The sequence below is a fragment of the Triticum dicoccoides genome, chromosome 2A (assembly GCF_002162155.2).
Source record: "Triticum dicoccoides isolate Atlit2015 ecotype Zavitan chromosome 2A, WEW_v2.0, whole genome shotgun sequence".
Lineage (NCBI taxonomy): Eukaryota > Viridiplantae > Streptophyta > Magnoliopsida > Poales > Poaceae > Triticum > Triticum dicoccoides.
In genome coordinates, this window is record NC_041382.1 from 360,369,936 (window position 1) to 360,391,168 (window position 21,233).

Below are 21,233 nucleotides of genomic sequence, written 5' to 3' on the forward strand. Positions count from 1 at the left end.
TGTCATTCGACATAATTATCCATCATTGATCCATTGCCTATGAGATTTTCACATATTAATCCTTGCTAAGTTACTTTTTCGTTGCCACTGTTACAGTTGCTACAAAACTGCTACTGTTATTTTGCCACCGTTACCGTTACTTCCATACTACTTTGCTACTAAGGCCTCATTCATTTCATAGGATTCTTATAGGATTTTTACAGGATTTTAGATCTCAAGTTTTTTTCCTGTACTGGTCATTTGGTTTACAGGAATTGAAATTACAAAATCCTAAGGATTTTATTCCTAACTACCCTATTCCAGAGGATTTGTTGCATCCAGTCAGACCCCTCGAAAAAAATCCTGGCGTGAAAAGAGCGCGCGAAGTGGCGCGCCGCCCTCTCCTTTCCGCGGCAAAAAGATAGCGATTTCGCTTCCGCTTCATTAATCTTATGAATCCGAGGTGGAAAATAGAAGGAGGGAGAACTGGAGGACTGTAGAGGACGAGCGGCAGAGGCGACCGACCATCCGCATCCATCTCCTCTGAATCTCCCCTCCTCTCTCTATTCTGGATCCCCTCTTCTACATACTGCAGCAGGCATCAACCCCTACCAGCAGCAGCCATCTCGTCTCCGTCGGGCGCTCCCAGGCTGCTCCTCCTCTTCACTTGTATGTTGGTTCGAGAGTAATTAGAAAACAAGCCGCCTCATGTCTTTGTTAGTTCGAGAGCTCTTTGCAATTTATCTCGTGATGAATCGATCTGGACAGATCCTATCAGATTAGAAAAGCTCTTTGCAATTTATTTAGTGAAAGAATCGATCTGGCCATGTCCTATCAGATACAGAGTAGATCCTAGTAAGTGAAATTTTAATCAGTTCTTGTAGTGATTGCTCAATAGCGTTCGGCCATAGCAACACGCACGTATAAGTGCTTGGAAGCAGGTTGATTGATTTTTGGGAGACTAGCACGTAAAAATAAGCTAGTACTAGCAACAAGCACTTACATGTTTATATTCTAACAAATTTCTTCTCTGTCGATCTATTTCTGTCCTACTGCAGATGGCTAATTATCAGAACTATGACCAAGTAGGTCGGAACTATGACCAAGTAGGCCATCATTCACAATCACAGGGATTCAATGTCTGCGAAAGCTCTCCAGAAAATGACATTGGATGAAAGAAGAACAAAAGAGTAGGCTGATGATTGATTTGTGTGAAGAGAAGAAGAAAAGAGTAGACAGAGGAAAGAAATGGAGAGAAGAATGCCATTTATGCACTTGAGCTAATGGCTAGTTGATGCACTTGAGCTAACGGCTAGTTAAGTACCTAGTAATAATAAATAAATGAACCAAAGACTAGAAGTTTCCTGTACTTTTCCTGTGGTGTAAACCGAATGCTCTTTATTCTTTATTCCTGAGGATTTTGCTTCCCATAGGATTTGGCTAGACAGGGCACCCTATTCCAATACATTTCCTATTCCTATGACATGCAAATCCTATGAAACAAATGAGGCCTAAATACTTTGCTACAGATATTAAGTCTTTCAGGTGTGGTTGAATTGACAACTCAACTGCTAATACTTGCGAATATTCTTTGGCTCCCCTTGTGCCGAATCAATAAATTTGCGTTGAATACTCTACACTCAAAAACTGTTGTGATCCCATATACTTGTGGGTTATCAGCGGTCCGCGGGTGAGTACACTGTCTGAAGGAGACAGGGCGCCATGGTGAAGGTGATCTGGATGTCATCTGGTTTTAAAGGAAAGGACTCCAATGAGAAATGTCCCGCTACAGTGGGAAGGGGAGGATCCGACAAGAAAAAGAAAGGGTGTGTCCTAGGGTTGGTTTTTTGTGTTGGGACTGCGTGTTCGAGATAACATGACATATAGACATGACAATCACATTTCTCCCTGATGACCCACAAGTATAGGGGATCAATCTAGTCCTCTCGATAAGTAAGACTGTCAAAGTAAGATGGTCAAACCCAACAAGGAGCAGAAGGAAATGACAAGTGGTTTTCAGCAAGGTAATTTCTGCAACCACTGGGATTGTCGGTAATAGGTATTTTGATAGCAAGATAATTTGTAATGGACAGGTAACGGTAATAGTAAATAAAGTGCAGAAAGGTAGACCAATCCTTTTTGTAGCAAAGGATAGGCCAAAACGGTCTCTTATAATAAGCAACGTGTTCTTAAGGGCACAAGGGAATTTCATCTAGTCACTTTCATCATATTGGTTTGATTCGTGTTCGCTACTTTGATAATTCAATATGTGGGTGGACCGGTGCTTGGGTGTTGTTCTTACTTGAACAAGCCTCCCACTTATGATTAACCCCCTCACAAGCATCCGCAGCTACGAGAAATGTCTTAAGATAAAATCTAACCATAGCATTAAACATATCGATCCAAATCAGTCCCTTACAAAATAGCACTTAAACTAAGGTTTAAGCTTCTTTCACTCTAGCAACCCATCATCTAATAACTACTCCACAATGCATCTCCTTAGGCCCAAAGATGGCGAAGTGCCATGTAGGCGACGTTCACATGACACCACTAAGGGAATCACAACATACATATCATCAAAATATCAAACACATATCAAATTCACATGATTACTTGCAACATGACTTCGCCTGTGACCTCAAGAAAAAAAGTAACTACTCACAAATGATATTCATGCTCAAGATCAGAGGGCTATTAAATAGCATAATGGATCTCAACATATAATCTTCCACCAAATAAACCATATAGTAATCAACTATAAGATGTAATCAACGCTACTAGTAACCCACATGTACCAATCTGAGGTTCCGGTACAAAGATTGCACACAAGAGAGGAACAAGGGTTTGAGATGAGATAGTGTTTTTGAAGATGTTGATGGAGATTGGCCTCCCAAAGATGAGAAGGTTGTTGGTTATGATGATGGCTTCGATTCCCCCCCGCCCGGTAGGGAAGTTCCCCCAGCAGAATCGCTCCGCCGGAGGGCAAAAGTGCTCCTGCCCAAGTTCTGCCTTGAGACAGCGGCGCTCCATCCTGAAAGTCCTCTTCTTATGTTTTCTAGGTCAAAATGACTTATGTACCAGAAGATGGGCATCGGAGGTGGGCTGGGCTGCCCACCGCCCACCAGGGCGTGCCCTGGTGTCTCGTGGGCACCTGGCAACTCCCCTTTGGTAACTCTTTTCTCTAGTATATTTTATTTATTCCAAAATAATTCTTCGTAAAATTTCATCTCATTTGGAGATGTGTAGAATAAGTAACTCTGACGTAGCTTTTTCAGGTCCAGAATTCCAACTGCCGGTATTCCCCCTCTTTGTGTAATCCTTGCATATTATGAGAGAAAAGGCATTAGAATTACTCCATAAATCATGATTATGCATAAAAACTTTAAGAATAACAGCAGGAAAACATGATGCAAAATGGACGTATCAACTCCCCCAAGCTTAGACCTCGCTTGTCCTCAAGCGAAAACCGATATCGAAAAACATGTCCACATGCTTAGAGAGAGAGGTGTCAATAAAAACAAAATACAGACATAGTAGCATCATGCATATTATTATAACAGCAACAAACTTTATCATAGAACTATATCATTTAACTTCTCATGAACAAGTAACAATTCATCACAACATCGAAGTAGAAAGTGTAAACTTTATTGAAAACCAACAAACTATGTTTTTTGTCAACTTTGCAACTACGATTCATCATATTTTCAGGAAGGGTCTCGTATCGGAGCCTTTTGGCAAGTCCACATACTCAACAGTCATTTAATCTTCTATAATTGCTAACACTCACAACATATATATGAGCAAAAAGTTTCAACCAGACACATAGGAAGATATGGGCTTATAGTTTCCCCTCCCAACTTATTCACCTCAAGGGTGTTGTCAACAATAACAACTCATGCTCACCCATATCCAACTGGATATATGTGCCTAGATCTTTCCCCACCACATGATGCTTTCCAAAGAGAAAATAAAAAGGAATAGAGGAAAATACTTTGACTCTTGCATAAAAAGAAAATACATAAAAGTAAAAGATAGGCTCTTCGCGGAGGGAAGTAGAGGTTGTCATGCGCTTTTTGGTTTGTATGCACAATCTCTTAATGCAAAAGAACATCACGTTATATTGCCCCTTATGATAGAAACCTTTATTATGTAGTCCGTCGCTTTTATTACTTTGCCATCACAAGTTCGTACAACGCTTAATTTCTCTTACATTAAATGATCAAACACATTTAGAAGCAATTTTATTGCCTTATTGCACCGATGACAACTTACTTGTGGTGGACTCTCAAAACAAGATTTTGTGTTTAAGGGTTTTTGGATGCACGAGTAGTATCTCTACTTAGTGTGGAATTTTGGCTAGCAAAGATATTGGGCAAGCACCACATGTTAAAGGATCTATGACAATATAACTTCTATGTGAATATGGACAAACATAAATCATTACATTGTCTTCCTTGTCCAAGGTTACAATTTTGGCATAAGATATTTAGTGGGGGGCCACAATCACAAAATATGTCCAAGGTAGTGTATTTGCATGTGAATCTTTTCTTCCCTTATTATTTTTTCATGAATTGCATTATTGACCAATGCTATGTTTGTCAACTTCCAACAAATTTTATCACTTATACTTTTCCTTATGTGATGTCATTACTTACCATAAGATTAGCATCTGATCTTTTTAATTTTATTTCCTTTTATTTTGATTGAAACAAAAAGGTAAAGAAGCAAAACTCAAACTAAACTTTATTATATAACTCTCACTCGATTACATAGATAGATAGATCACGAAACTAGCACTCGAAAATAGATCACACTAAACTTTTTATTCAACTAAATCATGAGATAGCTAAATATCAAACTAAGATAGGTAAAGGTAATAAAAGTTATCATGATACGATATCGGGGCATCTCCCCCAAGCTTGTCAAAATCCAAGGGGAGTGCCCATACCCATGAACTCAAGTCTCCTTTGGTGGTGAAGATGGTGATGGTGGTGATGATGAGGAAGTACCGTCACACTTCAGGCTGAAAAGGTACTCCAATATACGAATGATGCTCCGGAGGGCGATGATTTGTTCTTGTAATACAATATTTTCACAAGTGAGATATTTATTTTGACCACGAACCATCTCAAAAGCCCTAAAAGCTTCAATTTCAATAGGAGTGAGATGATTATAATATGGTTGAAGGATATCTTCTTCTTTTGCCAACATGGCTTGCCCTCCTGCTTGGACTTGATCTCCCATAGCTTCCTTGCCTTTGTCCTCCTCGATGGCTTCTGTGGGTCCCTCTCTTTTCAATTCCATCTTCATCAGCCAAGCATCTTCTTCTACGTTGTTGGGGGAGGAAGAATACATGATGCCTAGCTTGATGGATCTGACAAAGAAACAGCACAAAAACAAGAACAGAGGATTTCTCCGTGATGCGGTGGTCAATACGTTGGGGGAGTATATAAATATATATTTTTTATCTTGGGAAACAAGCAAACGGAAGGAAAACGAAGTCGAGAAGTTGCCCGAGGGGCCCACCACCCACCAGGCGTGCCAGGAGGGGCAGGCGCCCCCTGGTGTCTCATGGGCACCTGGATTGCCTTCCCGATTGTTTCTTATTTTCCTAAAAAAAATTCCAAAGCTGACAGAAAATATTTTTGCGAGTTTTTCGAAGTCTGTTACTTACTGTATCACGTACCTCTTCCTTTTCAGGGTTCCAGAGTGTTCCGGGAGGTTTTTTTATGTGTTCCTCCGGTGTCATGGTTTTAATAATATTGATTTCAACATTAATAGGCGTACCTAAGATGTAGTGTTTAATTCTTTGTCCATTGACCACCTTCGTGTTGGTAGCTTAGGCATTAATGATCTTAGTAGCTCCAGAGCGATAAACTTCTTCGATGGCATCAGGTCCTTCCCATTTGGAAAGTAGTTTTCCTGCAAAAAATCTAAAACGAGAGTTGTACAATAGAACATGTCACCAACTTTGAATTCCCGCTTTTGGGTTCTTTTCTCATGCCATTTTTAACTTTTTCTTTAAATAGTTTGGCATTTTCATAAGCTTGGGTTCTCCATTCATCTAGTGAGCTAATATCAAATAACCTCTTTTCACCGGCAAGTTTGAGGTCATAATTGAGTTCTTTGATTTCCCAATATGCTTTATGTTCTAACTCAAGAGGCAAATGACAAGCTTTACCATAAACCATTTTATAAGGAGACATACCCATAGGATTTTTATAAGTTGTTCTTTGGCCCAAAGTGCATCATATAATTTCTTAGAGCAATTCTTTCGGGGCCTATTGACAATTTTTTGTAAAATTAAATTTATTTCTCTATCGCTAAGTTCAACTTGACCACTAGATTGAGGATGATAGGGTGATGCAATTCTATGGTTAACATCATACTTAACAAGCATTTTACAGAAAGCACCATGAATAAAGTGTGAACCACCATCTATCATTAAATAACTAGGGACTCCAAACCTTGGGAAAATAATTTCTTTAAGCATTTTAATGGAGGTGTTATGATCAACACTACTAGTTGGAATAGCTTCTATCCACTTAGTAACATAATCAACAACAACCAAAATATGGGTATACCCATTAGAGGAAGGAAAAGGTCACATATAATCAAATCCCCAAACGCCAAATGGTTCAACAACAAGTGAGTAATTCATAAGCATTTCCTAACGCTTACCAATATTAACTATTCTTTGACATTCATCACAAGACAAGACAAACTTACGGGCATCCTTGAAAAGAGTAGGCCAATAAAAACAAGATTGTAATACCTTATGCGCAGTCCTATCTCCCGCATGATGCCCTCCATAAGCTTCAGAGTGACATTTTTGTAGGATTTGTTCATGTTCATGCTCAGGTACACGACATCTAATAATACCATCTACTCCTTTATAAAGATGAGGGTCATCCCAAAAGTCATGTCTTACATCATAGAAGAATTTTTTTCTTTTGTTGGTATGTCAAACTAGGTGGTATCAATTTAGCAACAATATAATTAGCACAGTCAGCATACCAAGGAGTATTATGAGAAGCACTTATTACAACAAATTGTTCATCAGGAAAGCTATCATCAATAGTTAGTGGGTCATCAAGGATATTTTCTAACCTAGACAGGAAATCGGCTATGGGGTTCTCAGCTCCTTTCCTATCAGTAATATGTAAGTAAGATTCTTGTAGCAAGAGAACCCACCTAACGAGTCTAGGTTTAGCATCTTTCTTTTGCATAAGATATTTTATAGCAGCATCGTCAGTGTGAATAATTACTTTAGAATCAACGATGTAAGATCTAAATTTATCACAAGCAAACACAACTGCTAAAATTTCTTTCTCGGTGGTAGCATAATTTCTTTGGGCATTGTCTAGAGTTTTGCTGGCATAATGGATAACATTTAATTTCCTATCAACTCTTTGTCCTAGAACAACACCTACAACATAATCACTAGCATCACACATAATTTCAAAAGGCAACACTTGTACCGTAAGGTGCTATACAAACGGTTTTTAACCCCTTTCTGAGACAACATTTGGTACCGTTGCCAAGTGAGTGACTACGGTAGGGGGGTCATTCCCACACGACCCAGAAACCATCGGGGTTAGGCGAGCGGCTACTGACGATCGCCATAGAATAAACGTATGAGAAGCCGCCCTAGTCCCACACGTTACATCTTGATGTTACATTTCTGATCCGAGAGACACCCCTAATGATTACGCCGCTATAGTCGTGTGAAAAGGGTGGACATCAACATTTAATCTACCGATATGTTTGCGATAGGTATGTTATCGCACATGGTTCAAGAATGTAAAATGTATGCGGTGCGTCTACTAACGCCAATGTGTCCATTTTCATAATTGTGTGCAATTGGTATTCCTATCACACACGCACACTGGTTTGAAACATTTGTCGTATTACCATGAATTACACACGCATATGAGATGAAACTATGTGTGCGTCCGTCGGGCATCACAAACTTTTCACGTCAAAGAACCGTATGTTCTCTATTTTTCATCGCATACGCTATTTTCTTTCTAACCGTGTGCACATTATTTTATTCGCTCCTATATAATTTTATTTTTCCATATAATTTATTATTCGAACTGGAAATTTGAAATATGAAACGTGGAATTCAAATTCTCAACACAATGGTTCAACAACGAATCCATAAATAAAATTATCAGTATAATATGTTTAGTAATTACAGGATTAGACATCAATAACTATGGTGAACCACAATATTTATAGGCGGTAAAGGTGAAGAGACAACTGTAAATCATTTTTACCGCCGATGGTGTTGAAGAAGTAGAATGCCCATAATGTGCCTTCCTACATGCCATAAGCACTAACAACTTTTGTCCAACCCCTTGTGACGATCACCTGCCCATCCTTCACCGCCTTCAGGGAGACTTCTAGATCATTATCATGGTATCATGAATTATATACTTTAACCTTAGTTGCCTCCACTCTGATCATGTAGTTTGCAAGGTAATCCTCAGTAAATAGCTTCGAAAACCACTGAAAACAGAAAAAATTTCAGATATTGATGTCTAATAGAGTAACTTGTGGTGGGTAGGGGGAAAGGAAACACATTACTTACCATCCTAAAGTTCACTGTTGTCTTGGATAATGTGTTAATAAAGAGCTTAATTCCCATCACCTATTTCTTCCGCCTAACAATCTTTCTTAGTTTCCTCACTTGATGCTTGTTCAAGAATATCTCATTGCCCCATATGCAAAAGGGATTGAAGCATGGATCAGTACCACTCATATATGTACCTACAAGCAACCAGTAAATCTTAGAAGCTAAACAGAGATTGCACAAATGATGTAAAATACAACTACCTACTTTCCTAAGTACACGTATTTTTAAGATTTCAGTATGAACTACATATGGATGTATATAGAATTATATATAGTTTAGATTAGAATCTAGATTCACTCATTTTGCTCCTTATGTAGTCTATATTGGGATCTCTAAAAATACTTATATTTAGGAACAGATGGTGTATAAGACATGGGATCCAGCTAACCTCGACGGCAAATAACAACATTGCCCACTGTAGCCCTGTGTAAGTACATGGAAAGCCAATGTTAACTACAACAGGGTTAACATCTACCAAAAATAGAAAATGGTAATAAAACGGCAACATTTGTAGTGATATCTTCACTGCGGAAGAGTAGCACGGTAGCAAAGGGACGGATTAAAAATGGATACAACTGTTAACTACAATAGGCTTAACAGCATCCTAAGTCATGTTTTGTAAGTTAGTAGCCATTGAAATACTACTGTTTGAAAATGGATACAACTGTTAATTGCAACATGCTTAATAGCCATTGAAACCGGTACTGATAAAAATGCAATCGGCAGAGTTAAACATCACAAGGCAGGTGCTGCCAGAGTAGAGAATGGCCCAGTTTATGTAGGGTAGAACCCTAATCGGCCGATCTTTCATGAAAGGAGCGGATCCCGTGAAGAACACGAGGAACACAAAGAGGGAAACGAGGGAAATCACAAGCGGAGACACAAGAGGAACACTCAAAATAACAAGAACAAGTCACACAAGTGCTAGATCCTCGAATACATAAGAGAAGATACACGATCCACGGACAACTAAGGACGATACAAGGGTAGCCGGTCTTCTCTGTGAGGAGGTCTTGAGTTCTTCCCTAAAGAGGGGTCTTGAATCCACTTGGGGGGCTCTTCTCCGGTGGAGGCTCGAATCTCCGTGGAGAAGGTAACCAAGTGGATGAGCAAAGCTCTCACACAAACATGAGCTAAATCTTTGCTAACCCTAGAAAGTTGTACGGGGTGGAGTATATATAGTCTAGGGGGGAGAAGGGATACACGGGCCTCGGCCCTTCACTGTGCGCAGACAGGGGAGGCCGGATGTCGGAGCTGGTCGGGCCGGATGTTCGGGCTTTCAGGCGAAGCCGGATGTCCGGGCTGGGGGCCGGATGTCCGGGCTGGAGTGGTGGCATTTGCTGCTCTCGGGTTCGGAGGGGCCGGATGTTCGGGCTGTCGGGGCTGGATGTCTGAGGCCTGTAGCTTCCGACGGCTGTGCTACTGTAGTGGAAGACGCTCCAGGGGCTGGATGTCCGGGGCCTAGGAGATGCTCTTGGCTCCTTCCATTGGCTCTCCTCATTCGTGGACTTGGGGACTTGTACATCTTCATGCGCATCTTCGGGAGGGCCTTCTTGGTGCCTAATCATGCACAACACCTCGGACTTAGGTAATAGCCATGTCTCATGCATAGAAAGTGGAAGTTCAGAGAGGAGTGAGTTCACCTTATCTTCGATAGCTTTGCTTCAGGCTCGTGTCATTGGTCCAAGTGGTGTCGTTGGAGGAGTAGGTGCGTCCATGGGGATGATCTTGGGATGCTCCGCATCATCTCCCCTCCCTTGGGGAAGATCCGTCCTCGGATCAAAATCCTCATCACCATGGTAGGGAGAGAGATCTTTTATGTTGAAGATGTCGCTCACGGAGTACTTGTCACGAGGGATGTCAATCTTGTATGCGTTGTTGTTGTAACGTGCAAGCACCTTGAATGGTCCATCCACGCGTGTTCGAAGTTTGGACTTGTGTTCTTGGGGAAAGCGTTCGTTGCGAAGGTGTACCCACACGAGGTCTCCAATGTCGAATATCATAGGGTGCTTGTCGACGTTGAGCTTGGTCGCAAGGCGTTGCACTTGGCGCTCGATGGTGTTTCTTGTATCTTCATGCACCTTCTTGAGATGGTTCGCTCGTGCACTTATGTCCAAATTGATACGCTCTTGGAGTGGTAGAGGGAGAATATCCAATGGTGAAAAATGGTTGAATCCGTCGACGACCTCGAAAGGGGACTTGCCGGTTGTTGAGTGTCTTGCTTGGTTGTAGGCGAACTCGGCGATGGGTAGACACTCCTCCCACTCCTTGATTTTCTTCCTGATGATTACTCGAAGTAGAGCAAAGACTGTGCGGTTTGTCACCTCCTGGCCATCAGTTTGAGGATGGTACGTCGCGGAGAAGTGTAGCTTGATTCCGAGTTTGGCACATAGGGTCTTCCAAAAGTAGCTAAGGAACTTGACGTCGCGGTCTGAGACGATGGTCTTTTGCACACCATGGAGACACAATATTTCCCAACAAAAGAGATTAGCAACATGTGAAGCATCGTCTATCTTTTTGCAAGGAATAAAATGTGCCATTTTTGAGAAACGGTCCACAACGACAAATATGTAATCTTTCCCATTTCGAGTCCTAGGTAAACCGAGTACAAAGTCCATGCTAATGTCTTCCGATGGTTGGTAAGGAATTGGTAGAGGCATATAGAGGCCATGAGATTGAGCTTTGGACTTAGCTTTGCGACATGTAGAACATCGGTTGGTGAAACAATTGACGTCCCGAAACATCTTGGGCCAAAATTAGTTCTTCGAGAGTGTGGCAAAATGTCCCATTAAGCCTCCTCCATGCGATTCCTGCAAAAGCAACAAAAAAGAGACGACTCGGGGATGCAAAGTTTGTTAGCTCTCATAAGATAGCCATCTTTGATGTAATAGCGTTCCCAAGATGTATTCGACAAACACTTGGCATAAGGAGTAGCAAAAGTTGCATCATGCTCATACAAGTCTTTGATATGCTCGAAGCCAATGACATCTAACTCAAGTTGCATGACAAGCATGCATATGCGGGAAAGAGCATCCGCTACTATGTTTTCTTTACCCTTGATGTACTTGATGACATAAGGAAAAGACTCAATAAATTCACTCCATTTAGCATGACGCTTGTCCAACTTGGTTTGACCCTTAAGATACTTGAGGGTCTCATGATCGGTATGAATGATAAACTCATGGGGACGAAGGTAATGTTCCCATTCATGCAAAACGCGGACTAAAGCATATAGATCTTTGTCGTAGATGGGGTAATTGAGTTGCGCTTCGGAAAGTTTCTCACTAAAGTAAGCTATGGGGCGCTTATCTTGCGTTAACACACCCCATATGCCATTACCACTAGCATCGTAATGAATCTCAAAAGGTTTGTCAAAGTTGGGTAAGGCAAGCACGGGAGCATGAGTAAGCAAGTTCTTAAGCTCATTGAAAGCGGTATCTTGGGATGGTCCCCAAACAAAAGGCGCATTCTTCTTGCTCAAAGCATGCAAAGGCGAAGCAATGGTGCTAAAATCCTTCACAAAGCGATGATAGATACCCGCAAGGCCAAGAAAACTATGCACTTGATGCAAGTTGGTTGGTTGCGGCCAAGTCTTAATAGCATCAATCTTGGACTCATCAACATGAACACCCTTAGAAGAAACAACAAAACCCAAGAAAACGAGCTTATCAACACCAAAAAGGCATTTCTCCATATTAGCATAGAGGCGCTATTTTCTAAGAGTTTGCAAAACGGTGCAGACATGGGTGACATGCTCTTTGAAAGATTTGCTAAACACAAGAATTTCATCGAAGTAAACCATGACAAATATACAAATGTAAGGGCGAAAGACATGATTCATAAGGCGCATAAAAGTGCTCGGTGCTTCCGAAAGACCCATAGGAATGACTAACCACTCATACAAACCAAACTTGGTTTTGAAGGCGGTTTTCCATTCATCACCCTCTTGTATGCGGATTTGATAGTAACCACTCTTAAGATCAATTTTGGCAAAAATAGTGGCACCGCTAAGCTCATCAAGCATATCATCTAGGTGTGGAATGGGGTACCTATATTGAACGGTGATAGCATTGATAGGTCTACAATCGGAGCACTTGCGAAAGCTACCGTCACGTTTTGGCACAAGAATGACCGGGACGGCACAAGGTCTCAAACTCTCACGCACATGTCCATGGTCGATAAGATGTTTACTTGCCTTTGTATTTCTTTCTTTTCGTCGGGGTTGACACGGTATGGAGCTTTGTTCGAAAGAGGTGCTCCGGGGATGAGGTCGATTCGGTGCTCAATCCCTCGTAGAGGAGGTAGACCCGGAGGTAGCTCATCGGGGAAAACATCTTGAAATTCCTGCAAAAGAGAAGACAACACTAGAGGAAAAGTGTGAGAAGTGTTAGTTTGTGGTGCATTGCCCTTGCACACGAGGACGTAGTGTAGGACACTAGGTGGGTTCTCACACACTTCTCTTATCTCACGTTTGGTGCCAAATAGAACTAGGTTTTTGTTTTCGCTCATCGTGGAGGCACTCGATTTTGGCTTGTGGCACTCACTCTCTTTTTGGTGGCTCGCTCTCTCACAATGATCTCCACGATGGGTGGCCTGCTTGTCGGCGATCACTTGACTTGGCGACATTGGACGGAGGACGTACTCCTTGCCCTTCATCTTGAAGATGTAGTGGTTCGTTCAGCCGTTGTGGACGACTCCTCTATCGAATTGCCATGGCCGTCCAAGGATAAGATGACAAATGGCATTGGAATGACGTCGCACTCCAAGGTGTCTTCGTAGGTGCCGATTTTGAACGAGACTTGTACTCGGTTCTCGACTTGGATGGTGCCGGAGTCACTAAGCCATTGCACTTTGTATGGATGTGGATGCTTCGTCTTGGGCAATTGGAGCTTGGAGCAAAGTTCTTCACTTGCGATATTATGACAACTCCCTCCATCAAAGATGACCTTGATGGATCGTTCATTGATGCCGGCCTTGGTGTGGAATATGTGGCATCGTTGGTCTTCTTCTTGGTGATGTTGGAGAGTCAAGACTTTGGAGACAACAAGTGCGGGACTTGAGTCTTCATCACAAAAGACTTGTTCTTCTTCATTGTTCACTTGGCGGTGCATGGCGACTTGCTCGAGGGCTTCCATTTCGACTTCTCTCATGGAGTCATAAGTGCCATCGTCGTTGAATACCATGGTTTGCTTGTTGGTGCACTCGTAGGACTTGTGGCCTCGGCCTCCACAAGTGAAACACTTGAAGGAACTCGTCTTGACGGTCTCATCGGTTGGGGTTGATGATGATGAAGCTCTCGGCTTGAAGTTGCTCGTAGGAGGATGGCTTGTAGTTGACGAAGCTTTCTTGGAAGTTGACTTGTCGATGTTGGAAGTAGAAGGTCTTATAGTCGGTGTTGGAATCGTTGAAGCTTGGTTGTTGGAGAAGCCGTAGGACTTGGATGCGAACTTGGCATACTTGAAATCATCTTGCACTTGGCGTTCCGCTTTGGTAGCTTGGTGCACTAGCTCGATGAGATTTGAGTATGGTTGGAAGTCGGCGATCTTCTTGATAGGATGATTGAGTCCATTCAAGAAACGTGTCATTGTTTGCTCATCATCTTCCGTGACATTGGCTCTTATCATTGCAATCTCCATATCCTTGTAATATTCTTCAACGCTGTTTGTTCCTTGCTTGAGTTGTTGGAGTTTCTTGAAGAGGTCGCGGTTGTAGTAGGTAGGTACGAAGCGTGCTCTCATGACATCCTTCATTTGCGCCCAAGTAGTGATGGGTGGTTCATTCTTGCCTCTCGGCGCTCTATGATTTGTTCCCACCAAATGAGGACATAGTCTTGGAACTCAAGGGACGCCATCACGATCTTCTTCTCTTCTTCACAATTGTGCAAACGGAAGATCTTGTCAACCTTCAATGCCCATGAAAGGTACTCTTCGGGATCGTTGCTTCCGTTGAACTTGGGCATGGTGAACTTGAGTTTGCCATAACGTTGCTCTTCATTGTGTTGGGGTCGAGGATGATGACGCCCATGTTGTTGATGATTGATCAACTCGTCGTGCTCTTGGCGCGGAGGGTTGTTATTGTCATGTTGTTCTTGTCGTGGAGGATCTCCATTGTCTTCATGCTCTGGATTGAATTGTTGTTCCTGGCGAGCTTGTGGAGGAGCTCGTCGAGCTCGAGGAGGAACTTGACGATGCACGCGAGCTTGAAATCTTCGTTCATGAATTTCTTCGCGAAGTGCTTCCTCTTGTTCACAGGCTTATCGGCTTCGGTCGGCTATGGCTCGACTTGAATCGCGTAGAGCTTGTTGCGCCGCAAGTGCTTGAGCGTCACGGAGTTGTTGTTCTTGATGTTGTGCCTCGGCATCTTGAGCATTTTGGTGTAGACGTGCTCGCTCTTCCTCTTCATGTTGGCATTGTCGTTGCCGTTCTCGTGCTAGCACAAAGGCCTCTTGAGTTTGATGTTGTCGGCGCCCTTGAGAGTCGGTGTCTCGTAGGGATTGAGGCTTGCTTGACGGTTGGTGCGCGTGGCTCGGCGAAGGGTATTCGATGTCGGTGTACTTGAGCCAGAGAGGGTAAAGTCGGAGTGGCGGCTTGAACGGCTCCTTCTTGAAGTGGAAGACGAGTGGTTGAGCAACAAAGCACGAATTTCATCCATCCTTGTGTCATTCTCTTGCTTGTGATCTTCGAGCTTGTGGTCGAAGTAGTCCCTTGTACGTTGTTCGGAAAGTCGCAAGTCGGCGGCGAGGTTGTTGATGCGTTCACTCATAGCTTGTTGCTCTTGATGCAAAGCACTTTGTGCACCAAAGAGGTGACTCTTTGTGACGAAGGAGTTCATGTCGTCGTCTTTCTCCATGAAGAGTGGGTTGGTAGAAGTACTTGTCCTATCCATCATTCCAAGACAAATGTGAGTGGTAGAAAGAGAAGAACGAGTACCGAATGTACCTTGATCGAAGTTGAAAGTGGATCGAGGATCACTCCAGCGTAGGACAAGGAAATAGCACAATTGCTACTAGTTCTTGTCGGTTTCTCACACTTACACAAGTAAAAGCTTTTGGTGGAGCTTGGTTAGGATGGTGGCACAAAATTTGATGCAATTGTAAGTGAGCTTCAATAATGTTGGAAAAGATTCGCAAGATGCAATGTAACAAGTAGACCAAGCATATAAGGTACACGGAAACACACACGCAAAAAGATAAGGTTGTGCAACCAAGGGTGAGCCAAAATGTGGAATCCACAAAAATGCTCTTCTTGCACAACACTAGAGAGACGCTAGCACGATTGCACAATAGGCGGATACAAGAACTTGTGCACAACCTACTTAGCAAAAATGCAACGACTTCTATCCCAAATATTTCTTTATGCAAGGTGTTGCTATGTTATGATCCAATATGATCGAGTATGACAATCTTAATGTTGTAAGATGCTATGGTTCTTGCTTAAAAGCTCTTTGCTTATCATTTCTCTTTGCTTAAAAGCTTGTTTGGCTCTTTGATGTTTGAGCTCTTTTCTCATGCAATGCTTGATGAACCAAGATAGCAAATGAGAATGGGATGACAACTTTGTGACACAAGAGATGATAACAATATATGCAACAATGATGTATGTATGCTATGGGAAGTATGATCACTAATGTGCACAAGTCTCGTTGCCGACAATACTTAATGGCTCGTCTCGATGGGTAAGCAACGCAAAGGAGTAAGGCTATGATGGCTATCAATGTAATGGCAAGAGTGATATGTCCAATACCAAGATGAGGTTACCGGTCTTGATTCTAGTATGGTGTCAAAATTGTGGCACGAATACCAAGATGTAGTTGAGGTGGTCGTTGTTGATGATGATGTAGGACGATAGTGATGATGTAGGACGATAGTGATGATGTAGGACACATCCGTGGCGAAGATGAGCGGCGGTGATGTCGATGTCGAACCGTACCTAGATAGCCGAAAGACAAAAGGATAAGGAGCCGCACTCAAATTCTCAAACCTCGAAGTAGCAAATGTGTCGGAGAGCGAAACGGTCCAAAAATGGTTGGGTTATGCGGAAGTGGTGGAGGTATGCGGAAGTATATATGGTATATGTTGGGCACCGGAACAAAATTTGGTGGAAATTGGGCGGAAAACGGGGTGGTGGATGGAGATGTTGCTGCCAGGGGTCGGATGTCCGGGTGGAAGGCCGGATGTCCGGGTGGGGCCGGATGTCCGGGCTTTGGATCCGGGGACGAACGGGATGAACACCGCGTGGAGAGGTTAAATCCGGGCGAAATTCGGAAGAATTTGTGGATGGAAATTGGGGGAAAAGGATGGGAAGCTAGATCCACTCAAAACAAAGCAAATCCACGGATCCAAACCAACAAAATTTCAACACACCAACAAATCACCAAAAAAATTGGGGCTATTTTTGGTGGGGAATTTTCGAATAAGGACGAAAACAACAAAACAAGGCTAGAAACACAACGGGGAGGCTCTGAAATCGTGATCAACGTGGCTCTTGATACCAAGATGATGCAGGGCAAAACCCTAATCGGCCGATCTTTCACGAAAGGAGCGGATCCCGCGAAGAACACGAGGAACACAAAGAGGGAAACGAAGGAAATCACAAGGGGAGACACAAGAGGAACACTAAAACTAACAAGAACAAGTCACACAAGTGCTAGATCCTCGAATAGATAAGAGAAGATACACGATCCACGGACAACTAAGGATGATACAAGGGTAGCCGGTCTTCTCCGTGAGGAGGTCTTGAGTTCTTCCCTAAAGAGGGGTCTTGAATCCGCTTGGGGGGATCTTCTCCGGTGGAGGCTCGAATCTCCGTGGAGAAGGTAACCAAGTGGATGAGCAAAGCTCTCACACAAACATGAGAAAAACCTTTTCTAACCCTAGAAAGTTGTACGGGGTGGAGTATATATAGTCTAGGGGGAGAAGGGATACACGGGCCTCGGCCCTTCACTGTGTGCAGACAGGGGAGGCCGGATGTCTGGGCTGGTCGGGCCGGATGTCCGGGCTTTCAGGCGACGTTGGATGTCTGGGCTGGGGGACGGATGTCCGGGCTGGGGGGCCAAATGTCCGGGCTGGAGTGGTGGCATTTGCTGCTCTCGGGTTCGGAGGGGCCGGATTTCTGGGCCGGTGGCCGGATGTCCCGGGGCTCGGGAGAGTTCGGATGTCCGGGCTGCCGGGGCTGGATGTCCGGGGCCTGGGAGATGCTCTTGGCTCCTTCTATTGGCTCTCCTCATCCGTGGACTTGGGGACTTGTACATCTTCATGCGCATCTTCGGGAGGTCCCTCTTGGTGCCTAATCATGCACAACACATCGGACATAGGTAGTAGCCATGTCTCATGCATAGAAAGTGGAAGTTCGGAGAGGAGTGAGTTCACCTTATCTTCGATAGCTTTGGCTCGGGCTCGTGTCATTGGTCCAAGTGGTGTCGTTGGAGGTGTAGGTGCGTCCATGGTGATGATCTTGGGATGCTCCGCATCAGAAAATAGCTAAAATGTGTTAGGCATGTTTACTAGAACATGCTTAATACATCGCCCGTACAAAACATAGCCATTAATTGCAATTGGTATTTGTAAGATTGAACTGGTGAGTTCATACTTGGTAAGTCCTGAGAGGTAGTTGTTTGGGCACTTCATGTTGGCCAGAGCCTGCCCAAAGTCAACGGCAGCGGAGGCGAGCTCTTCCTCTGGGTCGAAGCGTGGATCAGTGCCGCCGACATGTGTACCTACAAGAAGCAAGTAAATGTTAGAAGCCAAACTCCAATTGCACAAATGATGTAAAATATTGTAAGACATGGGATGCAGCTAACCTCGATGGCAAACACAAACATCGCCTGTTATGGCCCTGCATAAGTACATGGAAAGGCGTGTTAAGTACAACAGGGTTAGCATCCACCAAAAATAACAAATGGGCAGCATCTCTAGTATATCTTTGTCGGTGCACAAAAGTAGGGGCTCTCTTTTGTACCCCTTTACTTGTGCACGGACAGTTAGAGCCGCGCCTGCGGCCATACCTATCGGGGGCAGAGGAAGCAGAAGCACAAGACAACCAGAACAATGCCAAGACCAGAGACACAAGGAGCAAGAGGGCGAGGTGGACTCCCCCGGCAATACCCTTTGTCGGGGCAGCCTCCGCAGCCCCAGCAAGAGCCTTGCCGAGGCAACTTGCCCAACGCCAGCAGAGCGCGCCACCCTTGAGCCCAAGGGTTCCAACACCATCAACCACATTGGAACCAAGGCTCGGGAGGCACCTCCATGGTGACATGCAAATCTTTGTGAAGACAAAGAGCCCACAAGACTAGACTATGACCAGAAGACAAGACAATCACAAGCCCCCTTGATGAGGATGCCCCCTAGGCCCCGATAAGGCTCCTTGCCGAAAACACTCGCATGGCCCCAGTGATGTCGGGTAGAACCTTAATCGGCCGATCTTCACGAAAGGAGCGGATCCCGCGAAGAACACGAAGAACATGAGGGGAAACATGAGTGGAAACACGAGAAAATCAATAAACCAACAAGAAATAGTCACACATATGCTAGATCCTTGAGTACATAAGAGATCACACGATCCACAGATAGCTAGGGACGATACAAAGCTATCTGGTCTTCTCCGTGAGGAGGTCTTGATGTTCTTCTCCGCAAGGAGGTCTTGAATCCAAAGGGATCTTCTCCGAAGAGGGGCCGCGGTCTCTCTCGTGGAGTAGATCCGATGTGGACTTGCACTTGATGTTCCGCTTTGATGAGAACTTGGCATGACTTGGATGAGAACTTGGCATACTTGTAATCATCTTGCACTTGATGTTCTGCTTTGGTAGCTTGATGCACTAGCACCATGACTTGGATGAGAACTTGGCATACTTGTAATAGTCTTGCACTTGATGTTCCACTTTGGTAGCTTGATGCACTAGCTCGATGAGGTTCAAGTATGGTTGGAAGTCAGCGATCTTCTTGATAGGATGGTTGAGTCCATTAAAGAAATGTGCCGTAGTTTGCTCATCATCTTCCGTGACATTGGATCGTATCATGGCAATCTCCATCTCCTTGTAGTACTCTTCAACGCTCTTGGCTCCTTTCTTTAGTAGTTGAAGTTTCTTGGAGAGGTCGCGGTTGTAGTAGGTAGGCACGAAGCATGCTCTCATGACATCCTTCATTTGCGCCCAAGTTGTAATGGGTGGTTCACCTCTTGCCTCACAGCGCTCGATTACTTGTTCCCACCAAATGAGGACATAGTCTTGGAACTCAAGAGATGCCATCGCGATCTTCTTCTCTTCTTCATAGTTGTGCAAACAGAAGATTTTGTCGACCTTCAATGCCCATGAAAGGTACTCTTCGAGATCGCTGCTTCCATTGAACTTGGGCATGGTGAATTTGAGCTTGCCGTAGCGTTTCTCTTCATTGTGTTGGGGTCGAGGATGATGACGCCCATGTTGTTGATGATTGTCAAACTCGTTCTGCTCTTGGCGAGGAGGTTGTCAACCTGATGTAGGGTGGAACCCTAATCAGCTGATATTTCACGAAAGGAGCGGATCCCGCGATGAACACGAAGAACACGAGGAGGGAAACGAGGGAAAACACAAGAGAAACACGAGAGGAACAATCAAACCAACATGAACAAGTCACACATGTGCTAGATCCTCGAATAGAAAGGAAGATACACGATACACGATCAACTAGGGACGATACATAGGTAGCCGTCTTATCCGTAAGGAGGTCTTGAGTTCTTCCCTAAAAGGGGTCTTAAATCCGCTTGTGGGATCTTCTCCGGTGGAGACTCGAATCTCCGAGGAGAAGGTAACCAAGTGGATGAGGAAAGCTCTCACACAAAATATGAGCTAACCCCTTGCTAACCCTAGCTAGGATGAATAGGAGGTCTATTTATAGTCTTAGTGCAAAAGGGGGCGAAGTGGGGGGGGGGGTACATGGGCTGCGGCCCAACACATGGCAGCGCACAGTCGCGGTCGTACGACAGGTACCGGACGTCCAGTGGCTCGCGAGGGTTCGGTCGTCCGGTACTTGCCGGACGTCCGACGTTTTGGCTCGGTTGAGGTGGCGCCGGATTTCCGGGGACGGTCGGACGTCCGGACGCTGGAGTGTGTCGGACGTCCGCTCATTTTGGCTCGGGTGCGGGATCGCCGGTCGTCCGGTCCGGGCCGGTCCTCCGGTGGGTCTTCAGGCGTCGGACGTCCGGTCCCGACCGGTCATCCGGCGGCTGGAGCTTCTTCTCTTGGTCCTTGTACTTGGCGTCCTCGCTAGCTCGTCCATTGGATATGGTGGCTCCGTGGCTTTCCTCTAAGTACCTGATCATGCGTAGCACACATGTTGGAGGTAGTAGCCATGTCTCACATGTAGAAAGTGAAAGTTCGGAGAGGAGTGAGTTCACCTTGTGACCAATGGTGTATGTTTGAGGTCTCGTCATATGTCCTCTTGGGGCTTGGAGAGTAGTCGGAGTGTACATGTGGATGAACATGGGATGCTCCGCATCATCTCCCCCCCCCTTGGGAAAGATCCGACCACGGATCGTGATACTCATCACCGTTGAAACGGTTGTCAGGGACGAACTTGTAGTTGGATGGAGTTGAAAACATGGCGCAATCCAAGTACTCCAAGGTGTCGCCAGAGTGG